This window comes from Schistocerca piceifrons, chromosome 8 (genome assembly GCF_021461385.2).
Source record: "Schistocerca piceifrons isolate TAMUIC-IGC-003096 chromosome 8, iqSchPice1.1, whole genome shotgun sequence".
Taxonomy (NCBI): Eukaryota; Metazoa; Arthropoda; class Insecta; order Orthoptera; family Acrididae; genus Schistocerca; species Schistocerca piceifrons.
In genome coordinates, this window is record NC_060145.1 from 419,601,063 (window position 1) to 419,620,377 (window position 19,315).

Genomic DNA, 19,315 nt, shown 5'->3' on the forward strand with positions numbered 1-19,315 from the left:
AGGTGCAGATTAACTTGTGAAATAAAAGTAATAATAAAAATGAAACTGTCGCTTAAAAGCAAAAATAACTCAAAAAAAAGAAAAAAAAACTGCATCAGCTCGGAACCCCCAGACCCCCAGCACTACATTTGCAGATTATGAATGTCTAAGCAACTTACGTCTTACGTAACTACATAGTGTTCACCCTTTCTTCGAATTTATCAGACAAGAAAAATCAGACTACAATAGGATAGAATATTATGCTAAAAATGCGAAAACAGAGACATGATGAAGTGCACTACGCCACTATAACGTAATCGAACAACGGCTCGCATAAAGGTGCTCTGTGAAGGTTGGCAAGTTGCGGTTGTAGTGCAGGGAAACTCTTGAGAGTAAAGCGTTCTGATAGTGACGCAGCCACGAGCTGCGTGCGGAAATTTATCTGGAAGATTTTGTTATAGCTAGTGAGTAAAAAAGTGACGCATATTATCTCTGAGCAGATAGCCGAAAAGTGGCTTAAGGAGAAAGTGGACTCGCACTCGCGACTTAGTGTTCACACTGCGCCACGTTTACACAGCAGACCACGAGCAGGTAGCATTCTGTAACTTCTCGAGCGGAAGATAACACTACTTCCAGATTCTTCCGCACCCTGCAGTATTGCCCGATCGTGCAGATGGCTGGGCTTAGAATTCTGAAGGGTAGCAGACGTATTAAGTGAACGACTCAGTCAGCGCCCAAGTTTCATGTGTAATACTGTACGTACATTCAGTTGCACGATTCTTGTGATGAGTTTCTTTAATCTAGCATTCGTTGTGGCAACCACAAGTAATAAAATTTGGAAGACGCGGCTGTCCTGATGTATGCAGTATGGTAGGTATCCGAACAGAGAATTTGAGTTAAGTGTGTTCCAGGGTGATGATTTAATTACAATGCGGGTTCACACTGCTCCACAGAGTCGTTTGTGTCGCCATTTTAAAATGCCTTAAATATAGATATCAGATAAGTCATCGTTATATAAAACGATAATTACTTGTTTACTTGAGAGAACAAAAAATAAAGCGAGTTTGCTTACTCACACGGGTATATATGGGCAGGTAGTCAGATACGTAATAAAGTACTAGTAGAATTGAAAAGTATTTTATTATATTAGGTCAGGGCACTAATAACCTCTCTGTTGAGCCTCTGTAAACTCAAACCACACGCGTTACATTAAATCACTTTAAAATTAGCAAAATGACATCAAGTCCGACTTGGAGAGCTGCGACGTAGCATATCGCTTATAACAGCGTGCGGGTCTAAGAAAAATTGCAATACCTCACAGGCGAAAAACATAGGAGGATAAGGGTTTCATAGACGATTCAACAACACTTTAAATTTCCCTGTTGTCTTCCCAACGCTGAGACGCGGAATGAATAATATAACAGCGTGCAGAGAGAAGGCTTTACCATTGACGATGTGTTTGTGGTCAAACTACATCACAACGCCCGTCTACAGAGTTCGTTTTCATCACGATTCGTGTAAGATCTACTGCTGATGAAACCAAGACGGTGTTTCTGCAGCATCCATACAAGGATCATGACGTTTTATTAATTAAATGCAGGAGGACATCAACCTATCGCTGTAAATTGTTTAACGTTCATTAACAGTGAATTACGAATCAAACGTAGTTGCTGAGTTTACAGCATAATGTCGGTTTTTGGCGCGAAAGTACAAAGCAGTCCCTCATGACTATGTGGAACTCAAAATATGACTACGCTTCATCAAATGTTCCGCAAATCATTTAAATCGTTAAAATTGATTTGCAATAACGTCACTGACAATCAATTACATTCGTAACTGTTGCATAAAATATACGCTCGTTATGTTAAAATTGTTCTGCATCAACGATAAAATTCGTCTCTGTCACTAAAGCCGTCAAGAAATCCTAATTTACAACTATGTTTACTCCATTAATAAAAATTGTAAAAGGTTTTAATGTTTTATTTGTATTTCAACTGGAGTGGCTGTTTCATATCACTCAGTCTTACATGCTCGTTAAAATGGGAATTAAAATTTCTCCGCTTTTGGCTAATGTAAAACTTCTCACAGTCACTGCAATTAATTTATAGATGCCTGACTCATTTAAAGACGACACTTTATGAGTTTTATGGCTGTTGATACTATTTATCGAATTATCAGTTTGGAAACTAGAATGAACGTTTATCTAATGAAACTGGTATGCCGTTTTATGTGATAGCTTTCAGATATATGGGATGACAGTGTTTTGAAATTTCTTTTTCTATTTCTGTACCTAGCGTGATTTCGTCTTTCCTTACTGACTGTTTCGTCTTCATCTTATAACACATTTCATTAATCATATTTAAATACTAAACTTAATTTATCGCTCCTAATAGGAGTTCTTTAGCGATTTCATGTTAATGCAATTAATCGTGGACTTTTTTATTGATGAACAATTCGCACCTTCGTGAGCTATCTATTTTGAAGTCTCGAAATCATGTCCCTTCACTTAAATTCATGACTCACCCACTGAACATGCTCAAATTACGCGCCGCAATACGCAGAATGCAGTTTACAGGGATATATCACAATCATATTTGAAATTTTTAAGTAATCGATCTACTATGACATTTTGCTCCCAAGTGGTTCCAAATATAGCAAAACATAAAGTATTCACCTAGAGGTGTCCCTTGAATATGACAACATACACAAATCGTAGAGGTTTTTGTAGATATATCGGAAGGTTCGTTGCAGAGTTAGATCGTTAATTAAGAAGTTACATAAAATTCATAATTATCACGCTAGAGAAGCTCGTCGAAACACGCAGACCTGAGAAGTCACACCACGTAGGTGGCATTAGCAAGAACACTGTGCGGGAGTGTTAGAAACAAAACTGTTATACACACACACACGCACACACGTTCAAATGGCTCTGAGCACTATGAGATTTAACTTCTGAGTTCATCAGTCCCCTAGAATTTAGAACTACTTAAACCTAACTAACCTAAGGACATCAGACACATCCATTCCCGAGACAGTATTCGAACCTGCGACAGTAGCGGTCGCGCGGTTCAAGGCTGTAGCGCCTAGAACCGCTCGGCCACACCGGTCGGCCACTGTACAAACCTAACAATCAAGAGGCACGCGTTATTGTATCCCTAGATGTTAACAGTTTGTATCAAGCCTAGTCAGATGTGGCTGACACGAATTGAACACACGCCTAAATTTTCTGTTGGTTTCGAGACAGCCGCTGAAACCTGAAGATAGTGTTTCGATGAATAGCAAAACAATCACGTGGTATTCTGATTAAAATGTAAATGCAGTTTCAAACGGTCTGTAGGAATATAAGATCTTCCTCATCTACATCTATGCTCCGCAACCCACCTAACGGAGTGTGGTGGGAGGCACAATGAAACCACTATCATTTTGTGGTTTCAATGTTTCATTCGAGAATGTAGCGCGGAAATAGCGACTTTCATTAATAATTCTTTTAGGTTTCAATTTTTCCGATTTTTCTCGTCATAGTCATCTTTTTGTATGTGTGACTATTAATAACTATGACGTGTAAACGCATATTTTGAGGACATAAACTAAGAGATGAGGTTGAGGACGGGTGGTCGTGAGTGGATAAGTAGGCCTGATAACATTTTTATGATTGTTACTAGTGTTTCACTAGCTTAAATAGCGTTGCTATTGTTTGTCTGATCGTCTATTTCATGGGATTCTGTTGTGGACTTTATGTTTTTTTTTGTTTTTTTGTTTTTGTTTAGTTGACCTATTTTCGTTTCTGATTTATCCAACCTAAGTGTATCATACATAGAAATCAGATTAAAATTAATAACGTTAAAAATGTAAATAATGTCGACAAACAGCTGTTTAGACGACTGTAGTGGGTTAGGAGACGACCATAACACTGTTTTCGCTCTCGCCTGACACCTCGCGGTGTGGGCTGGCTGTGACTGCGCACACGTAGCCTTGTCGATATTTCCGTGTATGTTATCATACTTCAGTGACTTGCGAGGCTTCAGGCGTGTTGAGAAAGCGCGAAGATAGAAATAAACTTGGTGTTTTACCTGATCTCGAGGGCAAGACGTACTGACACGAAGGTAGGTTTGCTCAACACAATACCGGTTTCTCTGAAGAACTGCAAGGTGTATCTACCAGCAATATTCGCAGCCACCAGTGATGAGATAATTGAGTTTGTCAACACTTGCATACTATGAACGATTTACGACAGAGTAAATAACAGGGAAGTATTCAGCTTCGACGCCAACACCCTTGCTGCAGTGGTAACACCGGTTCCCGTCAGATCAGCGAAGTTAAGCGCTGTCGGACTGGTTTAGCACCTGGATGGGTGACCACCCGGTCTGCCGAGCACTGTAGGCAAGCGGGGTGCACTCAGCCATTGTGAGGCAAAATGAAGAGCTACTTGATTGAGAAGTAGTTTCCGGTCTCAGAAAGTGACATACGGCCGGGAGAGTGGTGTGTTGACCACATGCCCCTCCATATCGGCATCCAGTGAAGTCTATGAGCTGAGAATGACATGGCGACCGGTCGGCACCGTTGGGCCTTCCTCCTGTTCGGGAGGAGTATAGTTTTTTAATTCAGTTTCGACAATAGCCGTAAGATCTAACGTTGTAAACGTACAATTTCTTTTTTGTGTACGTATCTAATATTAACTGTGTGCATGTTAACCCATATTCTAAGGATATTCTGTTAGATTAACGTGGTCACTATAATGTAAATAATACATATCGCGTAAAAATATATAAACTATTAATAATTAATCCTGCGTCGCACTCAAGCCAATAACTGACTTAATACAAAGTATCCGGAGCGGGAAGAAGCGCCTGGTCCCCGACACGAATCCGCCCGGTGGACTTGTGTCGCGGTCCGGTGAGCCGGCCAGTCTGTGGATCGTTTTTAGGCGGTTTTCCATCTGCCTCGGCGATTGCGGGCTGGTTCCCCTCATTCCGCCTCAGTTACACTATGTCGGCGATTGCTGTGCAAACAGTTCTCCACGTACGCGTACACCACCATTACTCTACCACGCAAACATAGGGGTTACACTCGTCTGGTGTGAGACGTTCCCTGGGGGGTCCACCGGGGGCCGAACCGTACAATAACCCTGGGTTCGGTGTGGGGCGGCGGAGGGGGGAAGTGGACTGCGGTAGTCGTCGTGGGGTTGTGGACCACTGCGGCTGCGGCGGGGACGGAGTCTCTCCGTTGTTTCTAGGTCCCCGGTTAACATACATACAATACAATAATTTAAAGTACATCGAAGAATGTTAGCTGAACATTCATTGCACTAATGTTTTTTTCTTATTTTCAGTACTTAGCTCTTTCCTATCTTTTGCATGATATCTTCATGTTAACAGCGACTGCGTAACACGTCTTCCTTTACAGAAGAACACACACTGGATCAAGTAGAGCAACTAGCATCAGTGTAAACACCTATGGAATAAGACAGGGACATCATTTTAATCTACTCTTGGAATCGCAAGCGTGAACAGATATTACAAGAACGAAGTAAATGAGACACATAAACGTTGCTAATGCGCTCTTGATATGTATTGGCAAGCGCTATTAGACCTTGACTGAAGTGTTTACAGCATACAGGGCCGCTTTCACAACTGTTCATCAAAATCTTGTTATCACTTTCCAATCGTTTGATAGTTTTAATAGCTAATATTTGATTCGAATATGAAAGACCGGCGGCTGTAAGGTACAATGTGTCCCTGACAGCGAAATCTCGTATCTATCAGACCTGGAAGGGTATTTCCTGTGCCCTGTTGTGCTGATCATTTGTTTTCCTCGTTTGTTTTCGCAGTGTTGGGAACTTCGATTCTTGTAACTAATATTCTACAGCAGAGAGACAAATGTGTGAAATCAGGTGTAAATGATACACAGTTAACCAGCCGCTATCGACTGGGTTGTGAATTACTTCGAATATAGTAGGCACGGTTTCTCTAGGATTGTGTACGAAATGAGTGAAATGTTGTGTGGCAAGGGCCTCCCGTCGGGTAGACCAGTCACCTGGTGCAAGTCTTTTTAATTGACGCCGCTTCGGCGACTTGCGTGCCGATGGGGATGAGGAAGACAACACAACACCCAGTCCCTGAGCGGAGAAAATCTCCGACCCAGCCGGGAATAGAACCCGGGCCCCTTTGCAACGTCCTTAACGTCAGTTTCCTCCCGAAATCTTGAACATGTTCTCAGTTCGTATATAATAAATTTTCTTGAAGGCGTAGAACTTCTGTCGACGAATCAGCTCGGTTTTAGAAAACATTGCTCGAGCTAAACTCAGCTTACGCTTTTCTCACATGATTTCCCTTGAACTATGGATTAAGGGTAAAAGGCGGAATCCATATTCCTGGATTTCCGGAAAGTATTTGAAACGGTGTCCCACCATAGACTTAACCAAGGTACGAGCATTCGTTGTAGGTTCCGAGGTATCACAATGGCTCGAAGACCTCTTAAGTACCAGAACCCAGTGCGTTGTCCTTGACGGCGAGTGTTCGTCAGAGACTTGAATATCGCCAGGTGTGCTCCAGGAAAGTGTTACAAGATCTCTGTTATTTTCTGTATATATGAATGATCTGGACAAGGTACAGGGACGCACTACTAGAAGTGGCTAAAGAATGTTTTAAGCTTGTCCATTCCCTTTCCAATGACTGTAATTGACTACATTCAACTAACTGGTACCTTTCTGAAATCGCTGTTATGTACTTGTGCCTGATTTCCTTATCCTGAAGTTTCTCCACTCGTAGGAGGATAAGAGTGGAGAAACTTCAGGATAAGGAAATCAGGCACAAGTACATAACAGCGATTTCAGAAAGGTACCAGTCAGTTGAATGTAGTCATTTACAGTCATTGGAAAAGGAATGGACAAGGTACAGGGACGCAGTACTAGAAGTGGCTAAAGAATGTCTTGGAACAGTGGTGTGTAAAAGTAGGATGAAGCAAACAGCTTGGTGGAATGACACAGTCAAGGCAGCCTGTAAAAGGAAAAAGAAGGAGTATCAAAAATGGCTACATACTAGAACTCAGACAGACAGAGAAAGTTATGTTGAAGAAAGAAAGGAAGCCAAACAGATAATTGTAGCATCCAAGAAGAAATCCTGGGAAGACTTTGGAAACAGGTTGGAGACCATGGGTCAAGCTGCTGGAAAACCAATCTGGAGCGTAATTAGCACTCTTCGAAAGGGAGGTAAGAAGGAAATGACAAGTATTTTGGACAGGTCAGGAAAACTGTTGGTGAATCCCGTGGATGCCTTGGGCAGATGGAGGGAATATTCTGAAGAGTTGCTCAATGTAGGTGAAAATACAATCAGTAATGCTTCAGATTTCGAGGTAGAATGAGATAGGAATGATGATGGAAATAGGATCACATTTGAGGAAGTGGAGAAAATGGTCAATAGATTGCAGTGCAATAAAGCAGCTGGGGTGGATGAAATTAAGTCGGAACGCATCAAATACAGTGGAATGTCAGGTCTTAAATGGCTACACAGGATAATTGAACTGGCCTGGGAGTCGGGACAGGTTCCATCAAACTGGACAAAAGCAGTATTCACACCAATCTTTAAACATGGAAACAGAAAAGATTGTAACAACTACAGAGGTATCTCTTTAATCAGCGTTGTGGGTAAAATCTTCTCAGGTATTGTTGAAAGGAAAGTACGAGTATTAGTTGAGGACCAATTGGATGAAAACCAGTGTGGGTGTAGGCCTCTTAGAGGTTGTCAGGACCAGATTTTTTAAATTGTTCAAATGGCTCTGAGCACTATGGGACTCAACTGCTGTGGTCATTAGTCCCCTAGAACTTAGAACTACGTAAACCTAACTAACCTAAGGACATCACACCCACCTAGGCAGGATTCGAACCTGCGACAGTAGCAGCAGCGCGGCTCCGGACTGGAGCGCCTAGAACCGCACGGCCACCGCGGCCGGCTCAGAACCAGATCTTTAGCTTACGGCAAATAATGGAGAAGTGTTATGAGTGGGACAGGGAATTGTATCTATGCTTTATAGATCTAGAAAAGGCATATGACCGGGTTCCTAGGAGGAAGTTATTGTCTGTTCTACGAGATTATGGAATAGGAGGCAAACTTTTGCAAGCAATTAAAGGTCTTTACATGGATAGTCAGGCAGCAGTTAGAGTTGAAGGTAAATTGAGTTCATGGTTCAGAGTAGTTTCAGGGGTAAGACAAGGCTGCAACCTGGCTCCACTGTTGTTCATATTATTTATGGATCATATGTTGAAAACAATAGACTGGCTGGGTGAGATTAAGATATGTGAACACAAAATAAGCAGTCTTGCATATGCGGATGACTTAGTTGTGATGGCAGATTCGATTGAAAGTTTGAAAAGTAATATTTCAGAGCTAAATCAGAAATGTAAGTACTATGGTATGAAGATTAGCATCTCCAAAACGAAAGTAATGTCAGTGGGAAAGAAATATAAACGGATTGAGTGCCAAATAGGAGGAACAAAGTTAGAACAGGTGGACGGTTTCAAGTACTTAGGATGCATATTCTCACAGGATGGCAACATAGTGAAAGAACTGGAAGCGAGGTGTAGCAAAGCTAATGCAGTGAGCGCTCAGCTACGATCTACTCTCTTCTGCAAGAAGGAAGTCAGTACCAAGACTAATTTATCTGTGCACCGTTCAATCTTTCGACCAACTTTGTTGTGTGGGAGCAAAATCTGGGTGGATTCAGGTTACTTTATCAACAAGGTTGAAGTTACGGATATGAAAGTAGCTAGGATGATTGCAGGTACTAGTAGATGGGAACAATGGCAGGAGGGTGTCCACAATGAGGAAATCAAAGAAAAACTGGAAATGAACTCTATAGATGTAGCAGACAGGGCGAACAGGCTTAGATGCTGGGGTCATGTTACACGCATGGGAGAAGCAAGGTTACCCAAGAGACTCATGGGTTCAGCAGTAGAGGGTAGGAGGAGTCGGGGCAGACCAAGGAGAAGGTACCTGGATTCGGTTAAGAATGATTTTGAAGTAATAGGTTTAACATCAGAAAAGGCACCAATGTTAGCACTGAATAGGGGATCATGGAGGAATTTTATAAGGGGGGCTATGCTCCAGACTGAACGCTGAAAGGCATAATCAGTCTTAAATGATGATGATGATGATGATGATAAATGATCTGGTGGATAGAGTGAACAGCAATCTGCAGCTGTTTGCCTGTGATGCTCTGGTGTACTGGAAGGTGTCATCGTTGAGTCAATGTAGGCGGATAAAAGATGGTTACACAAAATTTCTAGTTAATGTGATGAACGGCAGCTACCTCTAAATGTAAAAAGAAATTGTAAGTTAATGCAGATAAGTAGTAAAAACAAAACCGTAATATTCGAATACAAGAGTAGTAGTGTGCTGTTTGACACAGTCGTCCGTTAACTGTCTACGTGTAGTTCTACAAAGCGATATGAAATGGAACTCGCATATAAGGCTTGTTGTATGGAAGGCGACTAATCAACTTCAGTTTATTAGGAGGATTTTAGGAAAGTGTTGTTTATCTGCTAAGGAGTGTTTCTGATCTGTACCAAGTAGGATTAAGGGAAGACATCGAAGTAATTCAGGGGCGGGCTATTTGACTTGTTACCTGTAGGTTCGAGCAACACGCAAGTCAAATATCAAAGTAAGAAACTGTGTGTATGTATTGAGGCAGCATAATTCACAGTGCACACGTTACGCAGATTACATTCATCCAGAATCTGAGAATGAGAAGACTTAGCGACTTCAAATTGACTTTACACATAGTTTCAAACCATTTCGAAACTTTTCCGCTGATAAACTCCACAGGATAATGAATGGAAAATAGTTTATCAATAACTACATTTTTGCTATTCATGCAATATAACTTCAGCATCGGGCAACACGTTTTAATTTATTATTTCTTTTCTACTAACTCTGTAACACATTTTTCAGACAGTATCCGCATATGTCACTGAATGTCCCCGAAAAATTATATCTACAGCTACATCTACGTGATTAATCTGCTATTCACAATTAAGTGCCTGGCAGAGAGTTCAATGAACCACCTTCAAGCTGTCTCTCTACCGTTCCACTCTCGAACGGCGAGCGGGGAAAACGAGCACTTAAATTTTTCTGTGCGAGACCTGATTTCTTTTATTTGATCGTGATGATCATTTCTCCCTATGTAGGTGGGTGCCAACAGAATGTTTTCGCAATCGGAGGAGAAAACTGGTGTTTGAAATTTCCTGAGAAGACCCCGTCGCAACGAAAAAAGCCTTTGTTTTAATGATTGCCACTCCAATTCACGTATCGTGTCTGTGGCACTATCTCCCCTATTTCGCGATAATACAAAACGAGCCGCCCTTTTTTGAACTTTTTCAATATCATCCCTCAGTCCCACTTGATACGGATCCCACGCCGCACAGAAATACTCCAGAATACGGCGGACAAGTGAAAAGTGTAATCAATCTCTTTAGTAGATCTGTTGCACCTTCTAAGTGTTCTGCCAATGAATCGCAGTCTTTGGTTTGCTCTACCCACAACATTAACTATATGATCGCTCCAATTTAGGTTATGTGTTATTGTAATCCCTAAGTATTTAGTTGAATTTACAGCCTTCAGATTTGTGTGACTCTTCAGGAAATATGACATCATAAACATTGACACTGTTGTATAATTGGGATCTCGATTCATTAAAGATTCCGGACGGAGGTTGCTGCTTCTCATTAACGGACCTGCGCAGGCAATAGCTGATATTCACAGCAAACTTACACACTGTCTACTGAATTTTAGGGAGGGGGAAATGAATGGAATAATTGAGAACTATAATATGCGCAAAAAACATTGTTACGACACACCAGTCTACTTCATAATAGCTACGTTTAGAATACCGCTATAAACTTTCGAACACTTCGCACAAAAAACCTTTTCAACTAATGAGAAAAATGGAAATATTAGACCAACCACGTAGTTTGCACAGTCTGTCATTTCATAATTACCCCCTGACCCCTCCTCTCCCCCACACACTGAACTATTTTCACCCTGCTTTCATAGCCAACCAATTCTCCTAGCGCGATCCACGATGATACACTCACAAACAGCCTAATTTCCCATGACGTCGGATCCGAAGGCTCTGCGATCTCCTCTCGCCATTTTAAATTTTCTTAAACTAATCCGAAATTTCGAAACAAATCTTAGTACGTAATAAGATTGCAATTGGTATACCTCGGAGCCAGCTACCATCACCGTGACCCTGACAGGAATGTGATCTCAGACTCGGGGCACTTAGACAGTAGTGTCCCTCACCTCCATCTTTTAAACAACTGGAAAGATTAACTTAACTTCAAGATGCAGGAAGGGCACACCTAACAAAATTTGAAATTTTCGTTTGCTCGCATGAACCGACAGCTGGGGTGTAAATACATATGCACTCTACACAGAAAATTCACACATATACCCAATGGAACATGATGCCACTGGGTGTCGGTTATCATTAAAGATACAGAACACACAAATAAAGCATAGTTGTTCCCATTATGCAAAGTAGGGAATGTTGATAATTTGTTGGGGTAGGCTTGAATAAATGTATGCCATCTCTGAGCAGTGTGTCTGGAAAAGAGCAGTGTGTCTGGACGTTTCTTCAACAGGGTGGTGAATACTCCAGCTTTCAAGAAGTGGTGCCCCAGTCACGAAAAAAAAGTTGTGTCTGTCAGATGAGACAGCACGGGAAGGTATCCTAATGATAACAAAAATACTTTTCAGTTGCCCAAGCTGAAGCGTATTGAACATAAATCGGATATTGAGCTACCTCATTAGAAAGCATACATGACTGACAGTATCCAGTAATGAAAAGAAAGTAGCTGAAAAAGCTTGCATAGCACATCCCCGCTAGGTGCAATGCACAACGTACTCAGAAGACGAGAACAATGAAAGATAAGAAAAATTGCCTGTAATTACTCTATTCGTACATTTCTCTGAGGACTATTATTAGCTTTACTCACTTCCTAACTCTATCATAAAAAATAATTTTATAAAAGTTTCGATGGCATTAAATTGTTAACTTTACTGCAACTTTTAAAATCCAATGATTTTAAAAGTCATACTTTGCAAAAAGGGCATATGTACGATACATTTAATGTGCAATAATCGTCTAATACGTCACATGTCTTAGTAGTTATCCATTCAGTATTGTGACAAAATATAACTGAAAAGCTGCAGAAAAGTTTCATGTCTAATCTTTATATTTCTACGCAGTTTTTTTGCGTCTACTGAAAATTTTCACTTTTGTTACGTATGTCTTTCAGCATTTTGTAATTCAACTAAATGAGTGACTGTAATGAAAGATATAGTAGATTATATTGAAATATTTGCGATGACAGCGAGAATGAAACTTTGAGTATCGAAATAGCAGCTTCTGGAATTTGAACAACGTGCAGCTGACTAGTGGTCGCACTTTGAAAGCGTGCTGGTTGTTATTAAGGAGAGACACAACATGAAATAGAAATCCAACGTTTGTAGTTCGAGAGCGGTAGCAAAGTTTACACTAATTGTAAGATGTTTTGTCGGAAATTTACGCTAGAAATCTTATTCATTGTACAGTTTGTTGCATTTTCGGCAGCAGATATATATTTTCAACATATAAAGAAACGAATGGTTCTTCAACCACCACTCGTAAACGTATTTCTAACGTCTTAAATACGCCAAACATGTTCAATTACAACTGACGATGCGTCAATGCTGGTTGGTTGTGAAGTTATGGATAGAGTCATGAAACTTCTCCATGCACTTAGAGGGCAATCCTTGGAAGGAAGAAGACCATGCTTTAACGAAACACTATTGCGAAAACTCCCAGTTACCGCCGCAAACAATTTCTCTGCAATAATCTTATACCATACAACCTTTACGTGTGTGCTTGTGTATACACTGCACTACAGGATTAAAAGATAAGTTTTTTGAAATCTCATGATTTGGAACATCCCCAGTGGCGCCGCTTAAGTTTCAAATTTCTTTCAAATGTGGATAGAACCATCCTATGTAATAAGAATATATGAATATATATGAAGACAGTATCTGTTATCTCGGATGCAGAAAGAACAGATGCCATTCGTGATCTTGCAGCTCTCGAAGAATGAAATTACAATGAAATCAAGACCATTAGCTGCTTACAGAAACTGATAAATATCAACAGGGACAGCTGAAAATGTGTGCCACGACCAGGATTCGAACCCAACATTTCTTGCTTACATGGCATGGGATCCCTATCATGTCGGATTGAGGGAGGACATAGAAGCAATTCAGAGGCGGGCTGCTAGATTTGTTACTGGTAGGTTTGATCATCACGCGAGTGTTACGGAAATGCTTCAGGAACTCGGGTAGGAGTCTCTAGAGGAAAGGAGGCGTTCTTTTCGTGAATCGCTACTGAGGAAATTTAGAGAACCAGCATTTGAGGCTGACTGCAGTACAATTTTACTGCCACTAACTTACATTGACCACAAAGATAAGAGAGATTAGGGCTCGTAGAGAGGCATATACGCAGTCATTTTTCCCTCGTTCTGTTTGGGAGTGGAACAGGGAGAGAAGATGCTAGTTGTGGTACGAGGTACCCTCCACCACGCACCGTATGGTGGATTGCGAAGTATGTATATAGATGTAGATGAAAATGTATTAAAATCATGTTGTTGTTGGGGACAGCTACGGTCGCAGGTTCCAACCCTGCCTCGGGCATGGATGTGTGTGATGTCCTTAGGTTAGTTAGGTTTAATTAGTTCTAAGTTCTAGGCGACTGATGACCTCAGAAGTTAAGTCGCATAGTGCTCAGAGCCATTTGAACCATGTTGTTGTTGGTGTGATCTTCACTTCTGAGACTGGTTTGATGCAGCTCTCCATGCTACTCTATTCTGTGCAAGCTTCTTCATCTCCCAGTACCTACTGCAACCTACATCCTTCTGAATCTGCTTAGTGTATTCATCTCTCACACTCCCTCTACGATTTTTACCCTCCACACTGCGCTCCAATACAAAACTGGTGATCCTTTGACGCCTCATAACATGTCCTACCAACCGATCACTTCTACTAGTCACGTTGTGCCACAAACTCCTCTTCTCCCCAATGCTGTTCAATACCTCCTCATTAGTTATGTGATCTACCCATCTAATCTTCAGCATTCTTCTGTATCACCTCCTCCTTGTTGAAACTATTTATCGTCAATGTTTCACTTCCATACATGGCTACACTCCATACAAATACTTTCAGAATCGACTTCCTAACACTTAAATCTATATTCGATGTTAACAAATTTCTCTTCCTCAGAAACGCTTTCCTTGCCATTACCAGTCTACATTTTATATCCTCTCTACTTCGACCATTATCAGTTATTTTGCTCCCCAAATAGCAAAAATCCTTTACTACGTTAAGTGACTCATTTACTAATTTAATTCCCTCAGCATCACCCGACTTAATTCGACTACATTCCATTATCCTCGTTTTGCTTTTGTTGATGTTCATCTTATATCCTCCTTTCAAGACACTGTCCATTCCGTTCATCTGCTCTTACAAATCCTTTGCTATCTCTGACAGAATTATAATGTCATCGGCAAACCTCAAAGATTTTATTTCTTCTCTGTGGTTTTTAATAACTACTCCGAATTTTTATTTTGTTTCCTTTACTGCTTGCTCAACATACAGATTGAATAACATCGGGGAGAGGCTACAAACCTTTCTCACTCCCCTCCCAACCACTGCTTCCCTTTCATATCACTGGGCTCTTATAACTGCCATCTGGTTCCTGTAGAAATTGTAAATAGCCTTTCGCTCTCTGTATTTTGTACCTGCCACCTTTAGAATTTGAAAGAGAGTATTGCAGTCAACATTGTCAAAAGCTTTCTCTAAGTCTGCTAGAAAGTATCGTTTTTATGTCTTTTAAACACTCCGAATTCTTAGATTTTAGTACCACAAGAGGGGGAAATTTATCAGACGCATCTGAAATCGTGGCGAGAAGAACTGTCGCACGAATTTTACTCTTTTTCCTTCCCTGAATAAGTCACCCTTTCCAGTAAATGTTTTACTGCAGTAGAATAGAGCGGTTCGTCACTGTTGTAGATGTTTTCACGTTTATAATCAGTTAAGGTAACCAGAAGAGCGTCATCAGTCCAGTGTTGCACTGTGACCTCCTCTACCGTTTTAGACTATAGAGAAGTGGTTCTCCTTGTGATTTCATGAGGATATATAATTTCTTCTAACTATCCTGATGAAGCCTTGAAATCAGCAATGATGTTCATTGCTAAATCTATCACCTATGCTTTCAGAACGTCACCCCTGATCAGTAGCAGCAGCCAGTTTTTTCACCGAGTGATTACTGGCACGGTCTACTTTGGTGCCTACTGCTTCTCTGATTGCTGCTGCAGATGCGGTACGATGCGCCAGGCCCATAAGCTGGAAACGATGGCCTTCCCTCTCTGCAGTGCCACGTGGCCGTACAGAGCCCGATTTTCTTGTGACTGTACATTCTGGTGACCGCCGCTGCCAGCAATCATGTAGAGTGGCTACATTCCTGCTAAGTCTTTCTCCAGTATCACAAAGGGTCATCCAGTTTCTCGTAGCCCTATTACACGATCTCGCTCAAACCGAGTGAGGAGTAGATAATGGCATCTTTGTAATCTTAAAGGCGTTCTTGACTAAGACCAACGTCCAATCTCACTGGTAACCAACGCTCTCAACCATTACAGCGCGTATTTAAAAGAAACCTGCTACACATCGTCATGTTGTTGTTGTGGTCTTCAGTCCTGAGACTGGTTTGATGCAGCTCTCCATGCTACTCTATCCTGTGCAAGCTTCTTCATCTCCCAGTACTTACTGCAACCTATATCCTTCTGAATCTGCTTAGTGTATTCATCTTTCGGTCTCCCTCTACGATTTTCTCCCTCCACGCTCCCTCCAAAGCTAAATTTGTGCTCCCTTGATGCCTCAGGACATGTCCTAGCAACCGGTCCCTTCTTTTTGTCAAGTTGTGCCACAAACTCCTCTTCTCCCCAATTCTATTCATTACTTCATCATTAGTTATGTGATCTACCCATCTAATCTCCAGCATTCTTCTATAGCACCACATTTCGAAAGCTTCTATTCTCTTCTTGTCCAAACTATTTATCGTCCATGCTTCACTTCCATACATGGCTACACTCCATACAAATACTTTCAGAAGCGACTTCCTGTCACTAAAATCTATAATCGATGTTAACAAATTTCTCTTCTTCAGAAACACTTTCCTTGCCATTGCCAGTCTACATTTTATATCTTCTCTACTTCGACCATCATCGGTTATTTTGCTCCCCAAATAGCAAAATTCCTTTACTACTTTAAGTGTCTCATTTCCTAATCTACACTGCTGGCCACCGTAAATGCAACTCCCTGAAGGAAGCATCCGAATCAAGTGAAATTTACACCATGAGTTTGCAACGATGAGATATGCAACTGATTAGAATTTCAGCGCAGACGCACATCACGCGCGCCTGTGGCGCCACCTCATAGCGCCATTTAAGGCTTGGCGATTTCGACGAGTGTACGTTCGGCACGTGTGTTTACCTTGTGGTTGTTTCACAAGACGATCAGTTATGCCTCGTAGACAACAGCGAACATCTTTTGATCAAGTATCCGAGTTCGACAGAGGAAGGATTGTGGCTTACCGAGATTGTGGATTATCATACAGAGAAATCGCTAGTCGTGTTGGACGAAACCAAACAACTGTAATGCGGATATGTGACCGTTGGATGCAGGAGGGTACGACGGACCGACGTGGTCGATCGCATTCACCTCGGTGCACCACTGCACGTGCTGATAGGCAAATTGTGCGCATGGCAGTGACGGATCGCTCAGTGACATCCCGAACCATAGCACAGCACATTGCGTCTGTAACGCATCATCCAGTGTCTGCGCGTTCCATTCGACGCCGTTTACAGCAGAGTGGTCTGTCCGCAAGACGTCCATTGCTTCGTCTACCATTGACGCAGAACAACAGACGTCTCCGTCGCCAATGGTGTGATGACAGACGGATGTGGACGGCAGAATGGAATGACGTTGTCTTTACTGACGAGGCACGCTTCTGTCTGCAGCACCACGATGGTCGGATTCGAGTGTGGAGACACCGTGGAGAGAGGATGCTGGACAGCTGCATTATGCACCGCCACACTGGTCTTGCACCGGGTATTATGGTATGGGGCGGTATTGGATATTACTCTCGCACGCCTCTAGTACGCATTGCCGGTACTTTAAATAGCCGGCGCTACACATCCGAGGTGCTGGAGCCAGTTGTCCTTCCTTACCTTCAGGGCTCGGCCACAGCCATATTTCAACAGGATAATGCGCGACCACACGCGGCACGCATTGTCCAAAGGTTCTTCGTCAATAACCAGATTTAATTGCTTTCCTGGCCGGATCGCTCTCCGGATCTTTCGCCGATAGAAAACATGTGGTCCATGGTTGCTCAACGAGTGACCCAGATTACATCCCCAGCTGCCACACCAGATGATCTTTGGCAACGTGTGGAAGCTGCTTGGGCTGCTGTACCCCAGGAACACATCCAACGTCTCTTTGACTCAATGCCGAGACGTGTGGCAGCGGCGATCTCCAACAATGGCGGCTACTCTGGCTACTGATTCTGGCAGGAACCACATGTCACAGACGTCTGTAAACGTAATCATTTGATACTTGGTCAACATGTTATCTACAAAATAAATTTTGTTGTGTTACCTCTTGTCTTTCTTGGTGTTGCATTTACGGTGGCCAGCAGTGTAGTTCCCTCAGCAACACCCAAATTAATTCGGCTACATTCCATTATCCTCGTTTTGCTTTTGTTGATCTTCATCTTATATCCTCCTTTCAAGACACTATCCATTCCGTTCAACTGCTCTTCCAAGTCCTTTGCTGTCTCTGACAGAATTACAATGTCATCGGCAAACCTAAAAGTTTTTATTTGTTCTCCATGGTTTTAATACCTACTCCGAATTTTTCTTTTGTTTCCTTTACTGCTGGCTCAATATACAGATTGAATAACATCGGGGAGAGGCTACAACCATGTCTCACTCGCTTCCCAACCACTGCTTCGCTTTCATGTCCCTCGACTCTTACAACTGCCATCTGGTTTCTGTACAAATTGTAAATAGCCTTTCGCTCACTGTATTTTACCCCTGCCACCTTTAGAATTTTAAAGAGAGTATTCCAGTCAACATTGTCAAAAGCTTTCTCTAAATCTACAAATGCTACAAACATAAGTTTGCCTTTCCTTAACGTTTCTACTAAGATAAGTCGTAAGGTCAGTATTGCCTCACGTGTTCCAATATTTCTACGGAATCCAAACTGATCATCCCCGAGGTCGGATTCTACCAGTTTTTCCAATCGTCTGTAAAGAATTGGTGTTAGTATTTTGCATCTGTGACCTATTAAACTGATAGTTCGGTAATTTTCACATCTGTCGACACCTGCTTTCTTTGGGATTGGAATTATTATATTCTTCTTGAAGTCTGAGGGTATTTCGCCTGTCTCATACATCTTGCTCACCAGATGGTAGAGTTTTGTCAGGAGTGGCTCTCCCAAGGCTGTCAGTAGTTCTAATGGAATGTTGTCTACTCCTGGGGCCGTGTTTCGACTGAGGTCTTTCAGTGCTCTGTCAAACTCTTCACGCAGTATTATATCTCCCATTTCATATTCATCTACATCCTCTTCCATTTCCATAATATTGTCCTCAAGTACATCGCCCTTGTATAGACCCTCTATATACTCCTTCCACCTTTCCGCTTTCCCTTCTTTGCTTAGAACTGGGTTTCGATCTGAGTTCTTGATATTCATACAAGTGGTGCTCTTTCCTCCAAAGGTCTCTTTAATTTTCCTGTAGGCAGTATCTATCTTACCCCTAGTGAGATAAGCCTCTACATCCTTACATGTGTCCTCTAGCCATCCCTGCTTAGCCAGTTTGCACTTCCTGTCGATCTCATTTTTGAGACGTTTGTATTCGTTTTTGCGTGTTTCATTTTCTGCGTTTTTATATTTTCTCCTTTCATCAATTGACATCGTCATAGTGGTGCTATTTCAATAGACATCATTTTCGAGATGTATAAAAACTCCTCCCAACTTTCGTATCGCTCAACTCCTTCTTGTTGTTTATCTGATCGTAGTCTTTTTGAATCTGGATACGAAATATAAAAGATCGAGCGGGAGGTAGATAAGTGCGAACTCTTCATTATCGTCCACATGCTTATATTTATCATTGCTCAATTTTTGGCGATAATAACTTGAGCTCTGTAAGCGTCTATGTACGAGGGCTGTCATTGACATCTCTGTTATCTGATAGCAGCTTC